Raw genomic sequence first — 22,359 nt, forward strand, 5'->3', positions numbered from 1 at the left:
ACCCCATACCCCGAATCCCCTCCTGCATCCCAACACCCAGCCCCAGCCTGCAGTCCCCTTCCGCACCCAAATTCCCTCCCATAGCCTACACCACCACATCCTGACCCAGCCCGGAGCCCCCTCCTACACCCCTCACAGGGGCGGCTCCAGGCCTCAGCACACCAAGCGCGTGCTTGGGGCGCATGTCGCGGGGGGCGCTCTGCCGGTCGCTGGGAGGGCGGCAGGCGGGTCCGGTGGACCTCCCACAGGCGTGCCTGTGGAGGGTCCGCTGGTCCCGCAGCTCCGGTGGAGCATCCGCAGGCGTGTCTGCAGGAGGTCCACCGGAGCCGTGGGACCAGCGGACCCTCCACAGGCATGTCTGCGGGAGGTCCACCGGAGCCACAGGACTGGCGACTGGCAGAACGCCCCCTGCGGCGTGCCGCCATGCTTGGGGCAGGAAAATCGCTAGAGCCGCCCCTCACCCCTCACCCCCTGCCCTACCCCAGAGCCTGCACACCCAGCCCCTCACCCCCTCCCCACACCCCAACACGCTGCCCCAGCTGACTGAAAGTGAGTGAGGGTGGGGGTGAGCAAGTGACAGAGGGAGGGCAGGGTCTTGGGGAAGGGGCGGAGTGGGGCAACGGTGTTCACTTTTGTGTGATCAGAAACTTGCAATCCAAGCTGGGGGCATCTGTCGCCAGAATCTCTAAGTCTTCTGAAGAACCATCGCTCAGCTACTGAAAAATTTACAGTAAGAAATAAGTGGGAGGCATCTTTTTGTACTTGTTCATAATGTGCTTTTAAACCCTTTAACAACGTGTCTCGAAAGAGGCCACCAGCTTGCAGCTTAAATAAACAAAAACAATTAGTCCCTGCACAGACTTGATCCAAACGGTTCTTGCCAAAAGAACACGGTGTGACGGTTCCTGCCAACCGCCCTGGAACGTTCCCCCAGACAACGCACCTGTGCCCCGGCTCCCGGCCTCCCTTTCTTTGAATCCTTTGTGGCCTCCGCGGCCGGTCCCGAGTCTCAAACAAAACTTGGCTCGGGGCCTGGCCTCGTGATTCTCCGCGGCCGCCGCCCATCTCCCCTGCCGGGACCCGCTCGCGCCGGGGCAGGGAGCGGGGGGCCAGGAGCAGCCGGGGGGCGCAGGAAGCCAGGAGCGGGGCGCAGCGGACAGGCCATGGGGCCCGAGGAGCCGGGCGCGAAGGCCGGGACCCAGCAGCAGAGGCGGGGCAGCGGGAAGATGGGCTCCGAGTTGGACCCAGAACCAGGTCCCGGCCCCGAACCGACCCTCCCCCCGCACCCGCAAGACACCTTTGCCCTGTTTCTCAGCCGGCGTTTCGCCCGGCTCGGGGGGCTGGTCGGCGCCCACCCGTGGCCCTTCCTGCTGCTCTCGCTGCTGCTCTCGGGCGGGCTCGGCGCGGGCTTCCGCTTCTTGCCGCAGAGACGCGCCAATGACATCGAGGGGCAGTTCACGCCGCTCGGGGGGCCCGCCAAGAGCGAGCGGCGCTTTGCCCGGGAGCATTTCCCGACCCGCGACTCCGAGCGCTTCTCCGGCCAGAGGCTGCTCACGGAGGGCGCCTTCGCCGCCCTCATCGCGGTCTCCGCCTCCGGCAACAACCTCCTGACGGCGGGAGCCTTCGGGGAGCTCCTGCGGCTGGACGGGGCGGTGCAGCGCCTCGCTGTTCCCGGGGGGGACCCAGGCACCCAACTCTCCTACCCGGACCTGTGCGTCCGGAGCAACGGGTCCTGCAGCAGCCCCAACCCGCTCCTGGCGGCCGTGCAGGGCGAGCCGGCCCGGCTAGAGCCCCTCCTCCGGCAGCTCACGTACCCCGTGTTCGGGAGCCGCGTGTTCATGGGCACCTTCTTAGGAGGCGTTCAGCTGGCTCCCGGAGCGGGCGCCTCCCGGGTGCAGGCAGCCAAAGCCCTGAGGCTGGTTTATTACCTGCGAGAAGACGACGCCGCGGACCGAGAGAGGAGTTTGCAGTGGCTGGAAAACTTCCTCAAGCGCATCCCGGCTGAGCTGGAGGCTTTAAATCTCACCGCTGTCCAGGTACGGTGCCGAGCAGCCCCCTGGGTACGGAGCCCTCCCCGGGCTGTGCAGCGGGACGGGAGCCTCCGGCTGGAGCCTCCCCGCTTCGGGGGCGCCGGGCTCTGTTCCCAAACCCGGCACCCAAGCACGGATCCGGCCTGGGAGGAAAGGCGCTGAAATGCCGAAGGGAGGGGCCGCTTGTGCTGCACCTGCCCTGGGCTAGGTCGGAACGTGCCCTCTCCTTGTGTTCAGTTTAAGGCCAGACGCTGCTGGCACTGAAGCTAGAGGGGTTTTTACCTCAAGACTTCAAAAGTGCAGGATCGGGCCACAGACACTGTGCGGTTCTTGGGGCAGGGAGGTCCCGCTTTCCTCCGTCGATCCCCTTCAGTGAAGGTACCTCCTGAAATGTGCTGCCAGCCAGTTTCAGTTCTCAGTGATGTCATGGAGACTGAGGGTGGATAGCAGGCAGGATGAGGCCTTCACAACACCATCACTGACACACGCTGAACTGTGGTACAGTGTGGGAAATAGCATCATTCTAGTATGTTTAAGAAGCTAAAATTTAGTTAGCTAAGGTGATCCTGTATTCCTAGTGCACCTCATTCCTTCTGTTGATTTCAAAGTGTTAGAGGATGTACCTGTACAATTGGACCCAGACCAGTTTCCCTCTAAAAAAAACCCTGAACATGTGGCATGCTTTAATTCAGTCTGTTCTTTTCCTTGAAGAGTGTAAAGGCAGAGGGTGAAACTAGCATTTAGTTCAATGGGAATTTTGCCTGAATAAAGATTGCAGGCCTAGGTCCAAACTATTTCAACCAAATGCGTTGCTCACCGTCATTCATCTTCTCTTGGGCTGTGTGCTTAACTGTGTGCTAATTTCTTTCTAATCTTAATGGGTGATTTTAGCTATGGCTGACAGCTAATTACAGCTAAAATGATAATGAAGATATTAAAATAGACTCTTTGAACCTTATTCCTATAATGTTTTAAACACAGGCATACAATACAAGAGCAGTGACAAATGTTATTTAACCTGTTATATTCTTTTTAATGGCAGGTGGCTTACTTTACCTCAATATCCAGACAAGAAGAGTTTGAAGGAAATACCAGGAAAGTGATCCCCCTGTTTTCCATAACATACTTCTTAACTATAACCTTTTCCATTATTTCTTGTTTAAGGTAAGCTCTTTTCTTCTAAGATTATGGACTTATTTTTCTTTTCTTTACTTTTCCACATCCTTTATATATTTTATATTTTATTTAAATTACCTTTTACTTGAATTACAAACTCTTCTTTTCCAGCTGAAAAATAAGAGTTTGTAATTTGAGACAACGGCTCTCTTGCCTAGTAGTACAACAGAGCCCTAATCCTTGGTTGAGGGTCTACTCCTAATAGTTAAAGTGTATGACTATTCATATTGATACAAAAATGGTAGGTGAGCCTTAAAGTCTTACTCATGCGAGTAGCTGTAGTGTAGTCAGACATCTTGCCCGAGTGAGAACTACTCACATGAGTAAGAATTTGCTCAAACGTGCCCATATCTATATTTTTAAGGCAAGACTTGATGCAAATCTGGTACTGAAAAGCAGATGCATTATGACTGAAGTAATTTAGCACAGATGGACCAATCCTGTAGTAGCAGTTGCAAGGTACAGAGGGCCATGGCCACCAGAGCAGGTGTGTAAAAGGCCACCACAGGTATGTGGACAAGGCAATGCTTTCTATGTACCTATGTTTGAACACTTACACAGGACACTTACACAGGACAAAAAAAGTAAAGGTGGAAAAATAAGGGATGTGTGTGCTTTCATAGGCTTCCTTATAGCTGATCCTGTCCTCCATCAAGAGTGTGAGGGACTATTTCCTATATAACTAGTTATACCTGCTCCATTGCAGGAGAATCTGAAATATGGATTGAAGGCAGTTGTCAATGACCAAAATGAGGATCCTGGGCTGCCAGGTTCCAAGGTGCAAAGCTTCCCTTCCTGCATACTATGCAGCTCTAGTTTTGGCCTATGTGAGATCAACCTTTCATTATGTTATCCTTGAATGGAAGAAAACATTTGTACAAAACAAAGAAAAATAGGTATGAAATGTTCAAGAAAAAGCTGTAATATGAATGTGTGCGTTTTGCTGAGTTTCATGTTTTGCTGAATTTTCTGGTTTTTTCTAGGGATAGGAAAATCTCTTCTTCCAGGTTTGTTTGTGAAACCTGTAGAACCTGTTTGTCTGGTTTTAGGATTCAGTACATCAACATTTCATGTAAAACAAAAACTAGAAAATGAATAGACCAAGGGTGGGCAAACTATGGCCCGCGGGCTGGATCTGGCCCATGAACCATTTTAAGATGGCCCGCGAGCTGCACCACGTGGCTCGGCCCTGCTCCGGCACTCCAACCAGGGCGCTGGGTCTGGGACCACGTGACTCAGCCCCTCTTCGGCGCTCCCGCCGGGGTGCAGGGTCGGGGTGGCATCACGTGGCCTCTGGAAGCCGCGGCATGGCCCCGCTCCAGCTCCTACGTGCTCCAATGGGAGCTGTAGGGGCAGTGCCTACGGATGGGGCAGCATGCAGAGCCACCTGGCCGCATCTCCGCATAGGAGTCAGAGAAGGGACGTGTCACTGCTTCCAGGAGCCCCTTAAGGTAAGAACCGCTCAGAGCCTGCACCGCCTGAGCCTCTCCTCATGCTCCAACCCTCTGCCCCAGCCCTGATCCTCCTCCCACTCTCCAAACCCATCAATTCCAGGACGGAGCACCCTTCTACAACCCAAACTCCTCATCCCCAGCCCCACCCCAGAGCCTGCACCCTCTTCCACACCCCAACCCTGATTTTGTGAGCATTCATGGCCCACCATACAATTTCTGTTCCCTAATGTGGCCCTCTGGCCAAAACGTTTGCCCACCCCAGGCCTAGACTATAAGTAATTTACTACATCCAATGCAGTAACGTGCATTCATAATTATATGATCGACTATACTTACAGATAGACCAGACCAAAGAACAGTCCTCTCATTCTGCTTTGCCCCAGCATGATTGGGCTGGATCTGGTAAAGATTCTCCAGGTTCATGGCTCTCTTTATATCCTTCAGCTAATTTGCTAGAATTAGCAAAAACCCAGTTTGAAGCAATTTATCCTTATTCCACCATGGCCTTTCTTTATTATCTCCTACCCCCACCTTTGCTTACCAGTAGAAAAGTGGGAAGGTTTGTGCTTGTTCCTTTTAAAACCTCTTTTATTTGTCTTTGTGATGGGTTGGACCCCCCCATCTACGGTGCCACCTGATGTACTAGGGTTTCACTGAGCCCACTTGCTCCACCAGCCTGGGCTCCCTTACACTGTTTTGCAGAGCCAGGCTCTCTGGCCTCCTCCTGCGCGCACGCATACACACACACACAGGTAGCGACACAGCCAGCTGAAGTCTCACACAGACACTGCAATGAGCTCTGCATGGGAAGACTGGGCTAGGAAATGGCCCAGCACTCAAGTGCACACAGCCCTCTGGAGGATAAATGCAAAATTAGACCATCTTGCACAGCATAGTAAACTCTACAGTGTAAGCTTATGAAGTTCGCCCCCTCCCTCAATGTGGAGAGAGATATGCACAGCTTCCCCCTCCCCCGTTATGAATTTCACAAACTGGGTTTAGATAAAACAAAACAAGTTTATTAACTACAAAAGATAGATTCTAAGTCATTATTAGAGGTAGCAAACAGATCAAAGCAGATTACCTAGCAAATAAACAAAATCGCAAATTGAGCTTGACACACTAGATAGGTAGGATATGAATTAGGAAATTCACACTTTGAATGATAATCAGGCTGGCAGAGTCTTAAGGCACAAGCTGCCTTGGCTTCCCCAGGTTTTCATTCACAGACTAGAAATCTCTCTAGCCTGTGACCATCACGTCCCACAGGTCAGTCTTTGTTCCTCAGTCTTTCCAGGTGTGTTGTTGTAGGGGGAATGAGATAGCCTCATGATGTCATTGTCCCCCTTTTATATCTTCTTCCCACTTGCTGGAAAGCTCTTTTGCTGTGACCTGGTCAAACAGTTCTCATTGTGTAGTGCTATCTCTGAGAGGTTTCTATTGTACACAGTTCCTGGGGTAATCCTTGTGCTCGTGTGCATTTCCTCAATAAGCCAACATCACGTTTGGCCTTTTTACTGTTGTACCTGAAAGGCTGCTTGTGGGAGTTTTCAACCTCACAACGTGTTTCAGTAACACATACATAGCCAAACTTCATAACTTGACATATGATGATAGCACATACAATCCAATGAGATATTAATGTCTAGCAGATCAAGACTTTTAGAATGATACCTCACAAGGCGTACTTTGTACAGAGCATATCCTAATTACTTGATAGTGGTGAATATTGGGGTGCCAGGGTGTCACAGTCTTGTTATTGCAGCACTTTATTCTATAGTTACTTTTTGAACCATACATCCATCCCATACTACATTCTAATCTTATAAATCATCATTCTCAAAGCCTTCTTTTACTTGTTGATTGGGGCCTTTTCCTTACTATCCTCAAATCATAAAGCAAATATATTATTTTCTTAACCAAACTTAAGCTAACTTTAAATCTTTAATTTCATAACTATCCCTACACCATTTAAAAACACAAACCATTTTAAAGTTAGTCTTTAAAAAAGTCAGACTAAAAATGACAAAATTAGGACTAATTGGCCTCTGTCCTCAGTTAAGAACTTCCATTTGTGGGTCTACCGACTATTGAGGAATGAATAATTTAGCCCTAATTGACTTTTCTTTATTTGCATTATTTAAATCAACTTTTATTACAGGACTATTTTTCTTGTGTTTTAGCCTGTATTTAAATGGCTGAACTGTATATTGTTTAACTCTGCCTTTTTGATTTTTGAAAGATTTTTGAACACATACAATTTTCAGAAATCCATCATGCGATCAGAATTTTGGTGAGCACAAAAGAAAGATTTCATGTCCATACTTACATTCCTAAAATAAATCACAGCAAAATGCAGCTCTTTTATCAATATTACTCTTTAATATTTCAGAGGTTTTGCTCTTTCTTGTTTAATCTAATATACAATGTACTCACTGAATGTATCATGACAATAATAAAGAATCACAGAAGCAGTCACTTTTCTTTAACACTGAAAAGGGAACTTTTTTCTAATAAAGAACACAGTATTATCCCTAGAGCTACCCTGCCTCTCTCTCTCTCTCTCTCTCTCTCTCTCTCTCCCCCTCCCCGCTTCACTTCAGAGCTTCTGCCCAGAACCTTTCCCTGCCTCATCCTGCTAAAATGTAACAAAATGGCACACACATCCTCACATTCCTGCCACCAGCACACACACTTTTTTCTGTATAAAAATGTTTTAATTAATATTTAACACTATATTATAAATCCAGAAGAGTCACCAACTTCACTACTTAGCCAGATTTGGTCATCTTTTGGCCTTCAGGAGGGTTTTTCCAGTTGATTTACTTGAAATATCAAATCTCTGCAGGATAGATTCAGACTCAGTAGGACTGACACTTCTCAACAGGATTATCTCCTTGCACTAAGGCTGTGGTGTGAGTACCATTTTCCAGTCACACAAGAAGTCATCTGAGTTAGGAACCAGGTAAAATGCCCCCTGTTACTTCTGAACGGGTACTTTGAACAGGTCCTCCTTTATAGTGGATCACCACACTGATTTTTCCAGCGTTTTGTGAGAACCATCTCCATGGATTATGGTTTGGTCCATGAGGCTACTTGCAGTAACTCCACTAGGGACAAACAGATCAAACACATACTCCTTGATTTTTACAGCTAGTCCAGACTTTGAACTGACCCATCGACTTATTTATCATGTGGGGCTGTTGAGCACAGTAACTTCTGCTGGTCCAACTTCAAAGTGAAACTTATCTTGTTAAAAGTCTCTTCACAAAAAAAAGTTGCCTCTGCTTCTGAATCAATTTTTAATTTAACAATAATATTGTAAATTTTGAGATCAAAGCCTGTTCATGAATGCTGTCTTTGAAAAGCGATTGCAGAAAATAGGCACTCTTGCTTAGGATATTTCCCTGACTTCTTTGCTTTCATAGACACATTCCCATATCCTTATTACTTTTTCTTAGGGCTGCCGATTAATCGCAGTTAACTCACATGGTTAACTCAAAAAAATTAACCGCAATTAAAAAAATCAGTCACGATTAATAGCACTGTTAAACAATAGAATAACAATTGAAATGTATTAAATATTTTTTACATTTTTCTACATTTTCAAATAGAGTGATTTCTGTTACCACACAGAATACAAAGAGTACAGTGCTCACTTTATATTATTATTTTTATTACAAATATTTTCACTGTAAAAATAAAATAAATACTATTTTTCAATTCCTCACATACAAGTACTGTAGTGCAATCTCTTTATCATGAAAGTGAAATTTACAAATGTAGATTTTTTTTTGTTAAATAACTGCATTCAAATCAAAACAATGTAAAACTTGATCCTACAAGTCCACTCAGTCCAACTTCCTGTTCAGCTAATCGCTAAGAGAAGACAAACAGCTTTGTTTACATTTGCGGGAGATAATGCTGCCTGCTTCCTATTTACAATGTCACCTGAAAGTGAGAACAGGCGTTCTCATGGCAATTTTTTAGCCGGTATTGCAAGGTATTTATGTGCCAGATATGCTAAACATTCGCATGCCCCTTTGTGCTTCAGCCACCATTCCAGAGGACATGCTTCCATGCTGATGATGTTCATTAAAAATGTAAGGAGAGTCTGAATGTGCTCACCCCTGACACCTAGTGATGAGCTGTAGAAGAGGGCTTCAGGAGCTGATCTCCTTTGCATGGGCACACTCACCCTGCCTAGGTACTCAGCATGATGGGATTGCTTGCCCAAATGATCACTTTTGGCTGGTGTTGGATCCCCTGTCTTCTTGTTATTGGACACACACCTGCTTGATGATGAGTTCCCAATTGCAATTACATTTTGTGAGCTGTCAGGGAGTTTTTAGTCAACACCCCTTAACCGGTTTTACACTTTAAATCATAAGTCCCAAGTAAGAGAGGGATGGGGGTAAGTTCCCTCTCTTCTCTCGATGGCTCGTAGCAAATTGAGAGGTCTTTCTCCTCTGTTGGGACCTGCCAAATATCGTGGGAATACTAAGGCAGACGGATCAGAGGTGCAGTCCGGGAGAGTCAAGGGGACTGAGATAAGGTATCTTTGAGCTGTTCTGACTAATTGCAGCCTTTTCTGGTGGCAATTAATACCTTGCTTTGTCAACTCCCCCGCCACCATTAGTGTGGATCATCGGATCCAGTGCTACTGCTAATATCTTGGTGGTACCATTCGTTATAACGTCAACCTTTACAAAACCCCTTAAACGCGCGTATCACTTTAAATAATATCACTTTAATCAAAACTCTTATCACTTTATTTTGCAGTAATATACTTAAAAACCTTACAATTAAACTTCTGAGTCAAAACCACAATACACAACCGGAAATATTGGGACGGCAGCCAAGCCGCAGCCACAGAAAGTTAAGCTTACTGCTCTCTTGCTTAAGAGAGACAGAGTTTGCCAATCACTGTAATTTTAACCATTTACTTATGCTTCAGGGGAGATGTCTTAAGGGTCCAGGGATGCCTGGAATCCCTGAAAATTCCTGTCACACACTCCTCGAAACTCCTGCCTGGCTTGCCAGCCTGTAGCCTGATTTGGGGTGTGTTAGTAGTGTTGATATAATTTATCCACTTAATTTCATTTTATTTGATTAATTAATTTTATATTAATTAATAATATTAATACTAATTATTGGATATTAATAGTATGGGTTTGCCTCACCAATATGTTTGATCGGAAGATAAAGTTCGTCCTGAATCAAGCTTCACAGAGTTTATAAAAGGAACTTCGGGGTCATGACAGGAGCTTACACTGAGACAGATTTAGTCATAAAGACCTTTTTATTAAAATCAATGAAATGGTAAGCAAATGGTAAAGCAGTTAGGATTACAGAATTACAAGTATGACAGTTCTTTAACAGATATATCTTTGATAATACAATGTTATAAGCTGCAATCTTGGGTAGTACTTATACCCTGTTTTGATAACCCAGTGCTAGAAAATACGGGCCACACCTGTAGCAATTTCCGTTTTCACACCTCTGGTAGAGGAAGCTTATTGCAGAGCTATTTGCTCTCTATTTCACTATGTATGCTTTAAAATGAAATAGACTTACAGTTTGAAAAGAAATAATAATACAGCCTATTAATAGTTAATAGCCGTCGTAGGTGGGTAGCATCGATACATAGTTGAAGGTGGAGGCAATGAAGAGTAGACGGGAGCAGATAGATGGGTAGATTGCCTCCCTAATAGTGAGCTGTCTCACCTTTTTATAGGGCATTAGTCGGAAATCCTTCCTCCTATGCCCAAACTTCATCCTTCTCCCACGGAAATGTTAGGATACACTTGCCCCATAGGCTAGTATGTATGTGCGTATGAATGACAGGTATGTACGCATTTGTGGTGTACTTGTTAGATTTGTGGGCAAAAATCCCCTTTTTCCACCCTTTACTGTTACTGGTTCAGTCAAAAGTCTCTAGACATCTGCATGGGTATTTTGTCTACTATTAGTTTTCTGAGTAAGGGTCCCAAAATGTGCTAGAGTTGCCTTAGCGTCACATACAGGATGTTTGACCTTCTTGCCTTACAGCCAAACTTATTCTTAATATAAATCTATAAGCCTATTACATCAAATACTCAAATTTATAAATAAGATATTTATACAGACCAGCAGATTAATCCTTAGGGCTACAATCCCCTGCCTTCTTGTTATTGGACACACACCTGCTTGATGATGAGTTCTCAATTGCAATTACATTTTGTGAGCTGTCAGGGAGTTTTTAATCCATTTATAAACATTTACAGCTTCACACCCTGTGAACTTCCCTGGGCATTGCTGTTCTCTGTGGTAAGCATCTTTATGTCTCAGAATCTTGTGATATGCTCCTTCCACTCAGGGCATTCCATGTAGGTACTGGACTGAAAGACTTGTGGAGAGAAGGAACTTTGGCATTTTCTTTTCCTTTTATGTCCAAAATTAGTCAATGTCTAACATTATGTCATGTGACAAATGTAAGGACTCACAGAAGATGCTGTCCCCTCAGCAGAAAAACTCGATTTGAATAAGGAAAACAACGTTATCACTAAAGCGACACTATCCCTCTCTGCTTCACTGTAGAATTTCTATCTACAACTTTCCCCAACCCTTTCCTGCCTGGTTTTCTGTGACAGCTTTAAAGAAACGGTTCACATAGCCATGCATTCATCATGTGTAAATGATCAGCAGGACATTTTCATAGCATCTGCTAGAGAGGTGGATTCTGAAAGGCAGTGAGCATCTCTTGCAAGATGCTTAGATACTGCCTTGACGGGCATAGTATCAAGGGATTCTGTAGCTAGAGATGGAGTTTTCTTTACTCCTGCTGAATTTAGCGGGGGGATTCACAATCCTCAGGACCTTGCCATATCAAGCCCTGTGTTTTCATTTATGAAAGACACAGATGCACTAAAGTAATGTATTTCACACCGAACTAAGATATACATTCCCAACATAACTTGCATAGTTTCCTTTTCCAAGCAATGTACTAAATGACGAGGCCAAAAGAAAAATTATTACCTACTGTAGTGAGGCGGCCTGGCTCCCAGCCGCCCCAGAGAGGGATGAGTCCCAGATGCCAAAGTGGGCAGAGTCACTGGAGCCTGCGCCCGCCTCCCAGAGGTCACGGCGCAGGACAGGAAGTATAAAAGCCCAACCGCAGGGCTCAGAAGCTGCCTGGCCACCGGAGAGGCCAGATGCTGATGCCCTAGCTCCCGCTGGGGAGACTCCTGCCGCCTGTGACCGACCCAAGGACTAGCTGAGGGCAGTGCAATGACCTTATGCCTCCTGCGCTGGATGCCGACCAGATGCCAGAAGAGCCAGTAAATGGACCAGTACAAAGGGACCCAGAGAATCTGCCCAGTTTACCTCTCGCTCAGTATCCTGAGGAGCCCATGGTGTTGGACGCCAGGGAAGACGCCGTTGAGATGCAGGTGCTGGTAGAGGGGGAGGTCGAAAGTAGCCCGGGGGCAGACGATCCTAGTCTGGCTGCAGAACACCCAGAGCCAATATCAGTGTGTTGCGGCCAGGATCCCCACTGACACAGCAGCAGGCTGCCTGCCGCTGTTAGGGCCCCGGGCTGGGACGCAGAGGAGTGGGTGGGCCTGCGTCCCCCCTGCCACCCCACTCATGGGTGGCAGTCTCCCCTTCGCCCCGTCTGAGCCCTGAACTGTTGTTTGCTGCCCCGCCCTGACCTAGGGCCTGGGCTTAATACTGAACTACTTGCTCAGCCCTCCCCGGAGGGCCTGAGCCCCTAACGGTTTCCTGTCCCACCAGGCTAATCCGCCCACTCACGGGACTCGTGTAGTGAGGTGGCCTGGCTCCCAGCCGCCCCAGAGAGGGGTGACCCCCAACAGCGGACATCTACACCTACCGATAAAGTTTGTCAAATTTGGACTCACCAGCACTGGGACCATCTGGGAGACCCCTGAACTCTGTGCAGAGTAGAGAAGCTATCACAGAGCTGTGTAAGCTGTGAAGCTGGACTTCAGGCCCAGGCAGGGTGCTCATATCAATCTGTCAGACAGGCACTGTACTACAGCCAAACGTGCTCCTGTCAGGGGAGCCCACTTGCTGCTCATAGGAGAGGCAAAGACAAGACATGCTGGCATCCACCTCAGAGGTGGGAGTCATAATGTCCAATTGAATGACGGCCCCAGTTGAGCCTTTCCCACCCCACAAAACACAGGTGCTCGGAAGCAGAGCTCAGAGCACTGCCTTTCATCCTTTCTCTCCAGTCTGGAAGAGAGCCCTCAGGTTTCTTGCTTCTGGTCATTTCCTTTCCTTTTTCTTATTTTCTCTTTTTCCTTAGTGTTCTGCAAGATAGTGAGAGAGAGGCAGAAGGAGGGAGAGAACAGGAAAAAAGACTCCACAGGTCTCAGGCAAGGAGCCTAGGAGTCAAAGAAAACTGCGGTTTACATATCAGGGCAGAGTTTCACTACTCTTTGCTTCCCAATAGGTGGCATCATATTGCTTTCTTTTTACTCGTTGTATGATGGGGGAATAGAGAGCTACAACAATTCTGCTGTCAGTTAAACTCTTGCACCTACACTGAGTCACTGGTTGTGCAGTTTAAACTGAAGGACTGATTTGGCCCATGTTGTGACTTTAAAATGTTAATATCTGATGCTCTCATTAAAGTATTAATGAGAATCATGTAACCAAAGTTGCTTTTACAAAACATGGTAATTATAATGTATGTATTATAAGGATTTTGCATTCCATTGCATATTTTATATTATTTATAATATAATTATATAATATAAAACCACAGCATTTAAAAGCTTAACAAGATGCTTTGTACACAATTTTCCAGGATTGACTGTGTACGAAATAAAGGGTGGGTTGCAGCCTTTGGAGTGCTGTCTTCTGGGTTAGCTGTGCTAAGCAGCTTTGGACTGTTGCTGTTCTGTGGGGCGCCATTTGACATGACTGTAGCAAGTGCACCATTTCTTATATTGGGTAAGTGAAAAGAAATTGGGCTTGATGGAAAAAATGGAAATGCAAAATGTGCCTAGTGGGAGATTATTGTTACATGAATCGGGGATCAGCACAATTACAAGTTAAGACCACTGGGTACGATAGTCATTTTCCAGGTGTTTATCCATTCTGTTATTCAACAGTGCAGAATGTGCAAAATAAGGGTTCACTTGTAATGGTTTATAGCAGGAGGTACAGTAGCAGGGGGTCGTTCAGCTTAGTGTGAGGTTGAAGGTGGGTTCATGCTTCCAAAAGCAGTTCTGTATTTTCCAAAGCATGAATGAGGGATCTACCTCATTATCCTGGGCGTGCTTTCTCTTTCAGAGAAATGTGGTGAGAGAGAAAGAGAGACCTCACCTGAAGAGATCTCACCATGGGAAAATGTAATACATTACCTTGTATATGGAGGGGATGGATGGCATTTATTTTCTGTGGGTTCATAACTTCACTTAGTGTGAACACAATGCTTATTGCTCAGCTTAAGTCATTGCTTGTTTTGCAATTTTGCTCTTTTCCATTGGAATTGATATTGATGGTATGTATAATAAGCTATTAACCTTTTCCCTTTTGTAGGGGTTGGTGTTGATGACATGTTCATTATGATCTCCTGCTGGCAACAGACTAATCCTAAAAATAAAGTTGAAAAGCGGATGGCTGAAACTTATGCAGAGGCAGCAGTGTCTATCACACTCACCACTCTCACTGATGTTTTAGCCTTCTACATAGGGATGATAACTTCCTTTCCATCTGTGAAGTCCTTTTGTCTCTACACAGGAACTGCTTTCATCTTCTGCTATATATACAACATCACATTCGTAGGAGCTGTCCTTGCTTTAAATGGTAAAAGGGAAGAAGGCAACAGACACTGGTTAATTTTCACAAAAGTGAAGGACGTTGTTCAGCCTCATCGCTCCTACTTGTACAACATATGCTGTGTAGGAGGCTTTTCTGATAAATCTTCTGGGGGAGAAGGTGAACATCCAATGAACAAATTCTTTAGGAAATATTATGGTCCTTTCCTTACAAAGATCTGGACCAAAGTGTTTGTGGTGTTGCTGTATGGAGGGTTCCTGGCTACTAGTATTTATGGGTGTACTCAGATGAAGGAAGGTATTGACCTGCGAAATCTGGCTAGTGACGATTCTTATGTCATTCGGTACTATGACTGGGAAGATGAATATTTCTCAGAGTACGGTCCTAGGATTATGGTCACTATCACAGAAAATGTACCTTATTGGAATCTATCCATTCGTAATGACATTGAGAACTGTATGGAGTCTATAGAAAATAACTCCTACGTGGACAAGAGTCTCTCAGAGTCATGGCTACGAATGTATGAGAATGTTGCTAGAATTGGTTCACTGAATATAGATACTAAGGCGTTTTTCATGGGTAATTTATCTGAACTATATAAATTATTTCCAGAGTTTGAATGGGACATTGATATTCGCTATAAGGAAATAGCAGCCTCACGTTTTTTCATTCAAACAGTGAACGTTACTACTGCAGTTGATGAGAAAAACCTTTTACACCAATTAAGAGACCTGGCCAAGGACTGTAAGATCCCATTAATGGTATATCACCCCTCATTTATATACTATGATCAGTATATCGTAATAGTGCCAAATACCATTCAGAATATTGGAATTGCTACCGGAGTTATGTTGTGTATTTCCTTGCTGCTTATTCCCAATCCACTCTGCTCCTTGTGGGTAACTTTTGCTATTGCTTCTGTTGTTGTTGGCGTTGCTGGTTTCATGACATACTGGGATGTCAGTCTTGATTCCATATCTATGATCAACCTTGTCATTTGCATCGGATTTTCAGTAGATTTTTCTGCTCATATATCGTATGCATTTGTTTCAAGTGAAAAGTCAACTATGAATGAGAAGGCAGTTGATGCACTGTATCTTCTTGGCTACCCCGTGATCCAAGGTGCTCTCTCCACTATATTAGGAGTAATTGTGCTGTCTGCAGCACAAACGTACATCTTCAGAACATTTTTTAAGATTATGTTTCTCGTTATCTTATTTGGAGCTGTTCATGGTCTTGTTTTTATTCCAGTATTTTTAACCTTTTTTGGAATTTATGGCAGATCATCAAACAAAAGAGTAAATATAAAAACAATAGGAAAAAAACAGCAGCTCTTTTAGTAACAAACAAAATCCAATTAATGTCTCAAACAGCTTCATGCTGAAGCCAAAGTAAATCCAGATTGCTCATAAATTTACATACACTTTAAAATACAGCATATCAGCCAAAAAGAACATGTTGAAGGTTTCAAAACATTAATCTGCAGATTTAAATTAGCATTGAATGAAAATGTCACAGATTTGTACTGTTCAAGTTTAACACTTAATGGGAGTAGCTCAGAGCCCACTAGGGAACTTTTAGCGCACTGTAGCAGGCTCCTCATGGACAGTTACTGCATAGCATGCAAGTGTGCTATAGATTAGACCCCAGTTTGCCATGCACAAACTGTTCATCCAGATAAGCCCTTAGATCATAAGAGAAAACATGAGTCAAGTGAAATGATATAATATTAGAAAATTACCAAACAAAAAAACTTTGTTAAAATACATTTAACGTTAAAAGCATGTTTCAGTAGAGTCCAGATAAAACCCTTCAGAATGACGCTTTCCCTTACCAAAATGCTACAGAAAATATTAAGAAGTTTGGAGATCATTGAAGAGCTCCAACCAGTTCCACACTGCTGCATAATCTTTTGTCACTCATTATAGCCCTGCTTGACATAATCCAGTGACCACCTTTAAGATTATCACTCTCTTGTATTCTATAAAGGATATATGTTGTTGGGTGTATTCTGTTGATTTTATATGTTCTCTGTTAAATGACAAATAAAGATTTCAAAAGAAATATTGTCAAGAATATGTTAAATTGTGCCAGCATTATTTGGGCTTTCTCATAATGCACGTACTCATGAAATTTAAATGTAGGGTGCCCTATATTACCATGCAAGCAGACAAATTGTTAAAGTGGTTGATTGAAAACCAGGCCTAGGAGCAGCAGCAGCACTTAAGTACTACAGCAACTGGCAACTCAGGTAACAGCAGGTTATTGCACAACAGCAGAAGCACCCCTGGACCTATTGCAGCAGATGGCAGCCGAGTTGCCACCTTTGACCCATCTGGCCTCATCAGCAACCACCCTGTTTAATAGTCACCCTCTGACCAAAATGTAACCAGATGATTTGGTGACATTTCAAAGGGTTTCCACAGTTTCCCTCTGAGAAACCTGCCTGGCCCAGCCCATGTGTAGCAAAGAACGAGCTACCTTCAAGGCGTTGGAGTTTGCAGGAGCTATAGGCTACAATCAGCCAGACTGGATGGACATACCGATGCTGGTTACAGAGTGAAATATCATCTCCTGGGACACAGCCCAGGTCAGCATGCAATGGTTTGGGGATCTCTGATGGTGGTGGCTTAAACTTGAGATCCACTCTTCTGCAAGACCTGCTTAGTTATTGGTGGTGGAGCGATTTAGAAAAATTCTGCCAGGCTGACCATGAGAATGGAACTGTTGGTGTCATACCAAACAGACAGCTGCAGATGTGCATCTCGTGGAAGACGATATGGCAGCTGAACCCCTCCCAGGGAATGACACTTCCTCAAGGGAAAGGTGCAGGATCTCTTTTGTAACGGCAGAGCCAACTGATTTGACCTGCCTACAGGAGAGATTGTAGTGAATTGAAGGCCTATATACTATTATCCTGGCTGTGGGTGCAGCATATAGAGTTGAAATTGTAGGCTCAATGGTGTTGTGGGTTAGGTTGAGGGCAGCTGAGAAGATGTCATCACCAGTCCATGTGACATTTGAATCAGCTCACCATGTGGGTGTGCTCTTTTGGAGACCAGGTGTGTGCCAGATTTTGGGCAAGCAGCTGATGTCGACTCCACAAAAGATGGCTGCAAGCATCCTTGGTTAATCTTCCATGTGTATCTGGGTATGCCTCATTCCATGAAGGGCACAAGTTGCTCCATGCTTTACAAGTGCCCCTATGTGGGCCCACTGCAGATTTTCCCTGAGGCAAGCCAGCTGCCTGTTTATCCATGCTGCATATTGCTTTTTTATTCTTAAGGTCTACAGAACCTCTCCACAGAAGCTGAAGAGAGGAGATCATCTCTCGTCAGTTCTTCACGAGAAGTCTTGTGGGGAGTTGGGGTGGGTTCTTCAAAGCCAGATTGGCCAGCCACATCTAGTTGTGATAGGGACAAAGAGGAAGATTGTTCCTCCAGTGAGGGCAGATTGCCATCAGATCAATTTTTATGGTAATGGTGTTCCTGCGTGGCAGTGACAGCCCACTTCCCTCTCTTTGGGCCATTGCAAGTATGGAAGAAGAGATTGGAAGTGGGATGGTAGCTTTTATGTTACAACCATCATCCTATCAGTATTTACTTCCCCCGCATATACCTACCTATCTCATAGAGTTGGAAGGGACCCTGAAAGGTCATTGAGTCCAGGCCCCTGCCTTCACTAGCAGGACCAAGTACTGATTTTTGCCCCACATCCTTAAGTGGCCCCCTCAAGGATTGAACTCAAAACCCTGGGTTTAGCAGGCCAACGTTCAAACCACTGAGCTATCATCCCCCAGGTATTTGGCCCTTGAGGGAGGATTTGCTGTTTCTGTGATATATTCTAAGAAGCTATGGATAAATATTAAATGTGCATTAATCATAAGAGGGCAGACAAAAACTACTAACCATACTGTGGAGAGCTGTCTGTCCTGGCAGTTCGAGCATGAAGCAGTGATCCTAAAAGCCCCTTAATGCCCGCTGGCAGAGGGCCCACTATAGCAATTTAAAATTCCTCTTTTTCAATAACACTCCAAAGATAAATCATTACAACACAGAGGTTACAATGCACCCTACCTAGACTAACATCACTAACTAGTGATTTGTTGTTTTCCTTTTAAATGAAAAACATAACACAGGATCTAAACCTTCCCTGATATATATATATATATATAAATACCTTACCAAATCAATTCAGGAATTGGAGCTTCTGGCAACTGGAGATTTGCTTTCATGTAGGCCCGCCCTGAGTGTTCTATTAACAGTTAAATAAAACACTTAATTATGGAGAATGTGTGGTTTAAAACATCTGAAGGCTGCTCTATATTACCCAGGAACAAATGGTTTGGTCGCAAGCTTCAATGGAACACTGAAATCTATGCAGATGAAAGGGCGAGCCACTGAGAGGAAATGTGACCCTATCTGTTATTTTCTTATAGAGAGGTTCCCTGGGAATCAACAGGATTCACCCCATTTGATCTCCTGTATGGGAGAAAGGAGAGGGGCTCTGTCATGGGGTGCACTCTCCGGTAGTGGCGCTTCTTCCTGACCATCCTCGGGATTAGATCTGGCCAGGCATTGCGCCCTCCTCTAGTGGTGACTCTCGCATCATCATCTCACCCTGCAGATCACTCACGCTCTTGGAACCACAGCTTCTTTGAGTGCTTGTTCATGTCAATTCCAATTGTGTGTGCACACGCCGCATGCACGACAGATGGAAGATTTTCCCCTAGCAGTACCCATAAAGTCAGTTTGTTTGGGCAACCCCTGGAGTCGCGCCTTCATGGTGCTTGATAGAGGGCCCTCCCGACCCACCACCCCTCAGTTCCTTCTTACTGTCTGTGATGGCAACCTGGAACTCCCCATTGCTCTTGCCTTGGCAAGCTCATGTTCTCCTCAGTTTCCTTTTTAGTGTACCTAGTAGTAGTCAGTTCTTTGTATAGTTAGTGTAAATAGCTCATAAGTTTCCTTTCGGGGGCTTCCCTCCCCCCTCTCCAATGTTCCCCCAGCACCAGGCCATGCCTCGGTCCCTAGGCTTTAAGGCATGCACAGACTGTGGCAGGTCTAGGCCCAGAAGCGACCCGCATACTTCTTGCTTGAAGTGTCTCAGTGAGGGTTACCTTAAAGAGCATTGTAGAATCTGCAGCGGGTTCCACCCCTGGACCTTAAAGGACAGAGATCAGCACCTCCACATTTTACTTATGGAGGCAGCACTCCAACCTCAGTCAGAACCCGGCATGGGGGAGCCAGCCCCAAGCACCACTTCCTCAATGCACAGTGTGTCAGTGCTCTCGACGCATGAGCCGGTGTTGAGGATGGACTCCTCTAGAGACCCTCAGCACCGCCATGGCTTCACACACACAACCCAGACCTCTGTGAGGCAGCGGTCTGAATCTCTGGTGCCCCAGAAAAAGAAGAGGTTGGACATTCTCCGACCAGGTCTAAAGACCATGCGGTCAGTAAGCCTCCATCCGGAGCCCATCTGCCATGGGTCATGTCGACTCCTGCACCAGAGGGGGCCCAGTTGAGTCCGGACCCTGCAGCTCCCTTCCATGCCAGAGGCGTTCAAGGCTGCATTGGACCTTCTGGCACTTACTGCAACAACCTCCCTCCAAAGCAGGAGAGGTTACCAGCACTGGTTCGGGCCCCAGTACAATCAATGAGCAAGCTGGTGATGAGCGCACTGTCCCCGATGCATCGCCTCCTGGCACTGGCCGCCCTTGTGGAGGAGCTGCTCCTGTCCCCCAGTTTCCGGCACCCATCTCCGGTACCGAGGGGCTCCGCTCCCCTGTGGTCATCCCATTTGGAGACCTCAGAGTTGGAAGTGGAGTCATAGTGCTCCAGTAGGAGCAGGAGGTCCCGCTCCCACTGAGACTGGCATCCCTGCCCGGCACCGTGACCAGGCTAGTGGCAAGCTCCTCAGAGGCCATTCTGGATGCTCTGGGCCTATCATGAAGGCCAGGGGCAGAGCCACAGTTCGACATCGGCATCAGTAGTCTCAGTGTCCTTCGCGCCAATGCTCACACCTTGGCCACTGGGGATTTCGACAGTGACCCAGCCGACCCACATACCCGCGTCGATGGTTCCGGCACCAACTGCAGCATCGATGGCTTCAGCAATGACTGTGGTGGCACCGACTACGGAGTTGAAGCTGCAGCACTGACTATGGCGCCGGAGGTCCTTGCTCCTTGGGACCCCAGAGGAGCCAAGAGCAGAGAGCAGGCTCCTGTACCGGTCAGCCTCTCCTCCTCCTCCTCCCCGCATGAGGCTGTGGCCGGCACATCAACTGCCCTGGCCCTGAAGGGCAGCAAGGTCTTACAGCCGCTGCTGAGATGGTTGGCCCAGAACCTCAATATCAAAAGAGAGGTGATGGTCGATATCCTTTCCCCTTCTGGGCCATCCCATATCCCACTTCCACTGATCAAAACTATCAGCGAAACCACTGAGACTCTGTGGCAGACCTCACCCACCGCAAAAAGGTATGTGTGGACCCTCGCCAGACTCCCTGGTAGTGAACGTGGCCAGTCAGCACGAGCACCAGGGCTACCAGGGGCCCACCCCGAAAAGTCAACTGGCCAAAAAGTTTGACTTTTTTGGGAGAAAGGCTTACTCAACAGGGGGTTGCAGCTCCACATCGCTAACCACCAGTTGGTGGTCAGCAGATATAAGTTTAATACATGTGGGGCCTTGACAAAGTTTACCGAACTCCTGCCATCAGACTCTCGCACAGAGTTTTCCATGCTAGTAGAGGAAGGTAAACTAATTTCCCTGGTATCTCTGCAAGCAGCTTTGGATGCACCAGATGTGGCTTCACGCACCATGGTGACTCGGGTAGCCATGAGGAGGAGCTCCTGGCTGCAGGTCTCTGGCCTCCCATATGAGGTCCAGCAGACCATCCAAGACCTCCCCTTTGAGGGTCGGGCTTTATTTTCAGAAAAGACTGACTCCTGCCTGCACAACCTCAAAGACTCTAGGGCCACCCTAACGTCTCTTGGCCTTCACACCCTGGCCAACCAGTGGGGGCATTTTAGACCACAGCCCCAGCTGAGGAGTTACCAGCCTCAAAATAGGCAGGAGGTGTATAAAGCAGTGACAGAAGGAACAGAAAGAAGAATAGAAACTCTAGAAAGAGACCTCATCCCTTCTCTGGCCAGTCTAAACCCTCCTCAGGCCAAAACCAGGCCTTTTAAGATGCGCATGAGGACAGCGCACCAGTACAAAGACTGGATTCATCCCACCTTACCTTTTCGTCCCATCTATCACCTTTCTACCCTGCATGGGCCTGTATCACATCAGACTGTTGGGTGCTCCGCACGGTAGAGAAAGGATATTCACTCCAGTTCTCTGCCCTCCGCCCTTCCACCCCTCTTCCCCGTCCCTCTTCAGGGACCCGTTTCACAAGCATCTCCTTGTACAGGAGGTGCATTCACTCCTATTGCTGGGAGCAGTGGAAATGGTTCCTGAGGAGCAGAAGGGCAAGGGCTTCTATTTCCTAATACCAAAAGCCAAAGGCAGGCTCAGGCCCATCCTAGACCTGCAAGAACTCAACAAGTTCATAAAGAAACTCAAGTTCTGCATGGTCTCTTTGGCCTCCATCATCCCTTCCTTGGATCCAGGGGACTGGTATGCAGCCCTGGACTTGAAGGATGCTTACTTTCATATAGCAATCACTCCATCCCCGGGCTGGATTACCCAATAGGCAGACTAAGCACATGCTTGATATTTGATATTTCAAAAAAAGCATCAAAGTAGTCCTCATGGGAAAAATCAGAACTTTGTTAGACTTCCTTACACTCCACTCCATACTCTTCCCCATTTGTCTGTTCTCATTTTATTACTTATCCCCACCTAAACCGAGGGGGGTGGGAGGGTAGCGTCCTACTAACGTAGATCGAAATAATGCGAGGAAAT

At 46.5% G+C, this 22,359-nt stretch overlaps 1 pseudogene; it reads left to right on the top strand.

Annotated features, from left to right (window-relative positions):
- The first annotated feature begins 1,129 nt into the window (after window positions 1-1,129).
- On the top strand, window positions 1,130-16,522 carry LOC120397381 (annotated as a pseudogene).
- The last annotated feature ends 5,837 nt before the right edge of the window (window positions 16,523-22,359 follow it).

This window comes from Mauremys reevesii, linkage group 2 (assembly GCF_016161935.1).
Source record: "Mauremys reevesii isolate NIE-2019 linkage group 2, ASM1616193v1, whole genome shotgun sequence".
Classification (NCBI taxonomy): Eukaryota; Metazoa; Chordata; order Testudines; family Geoemydidae; genus Mauremys; species Mauremys reevesii.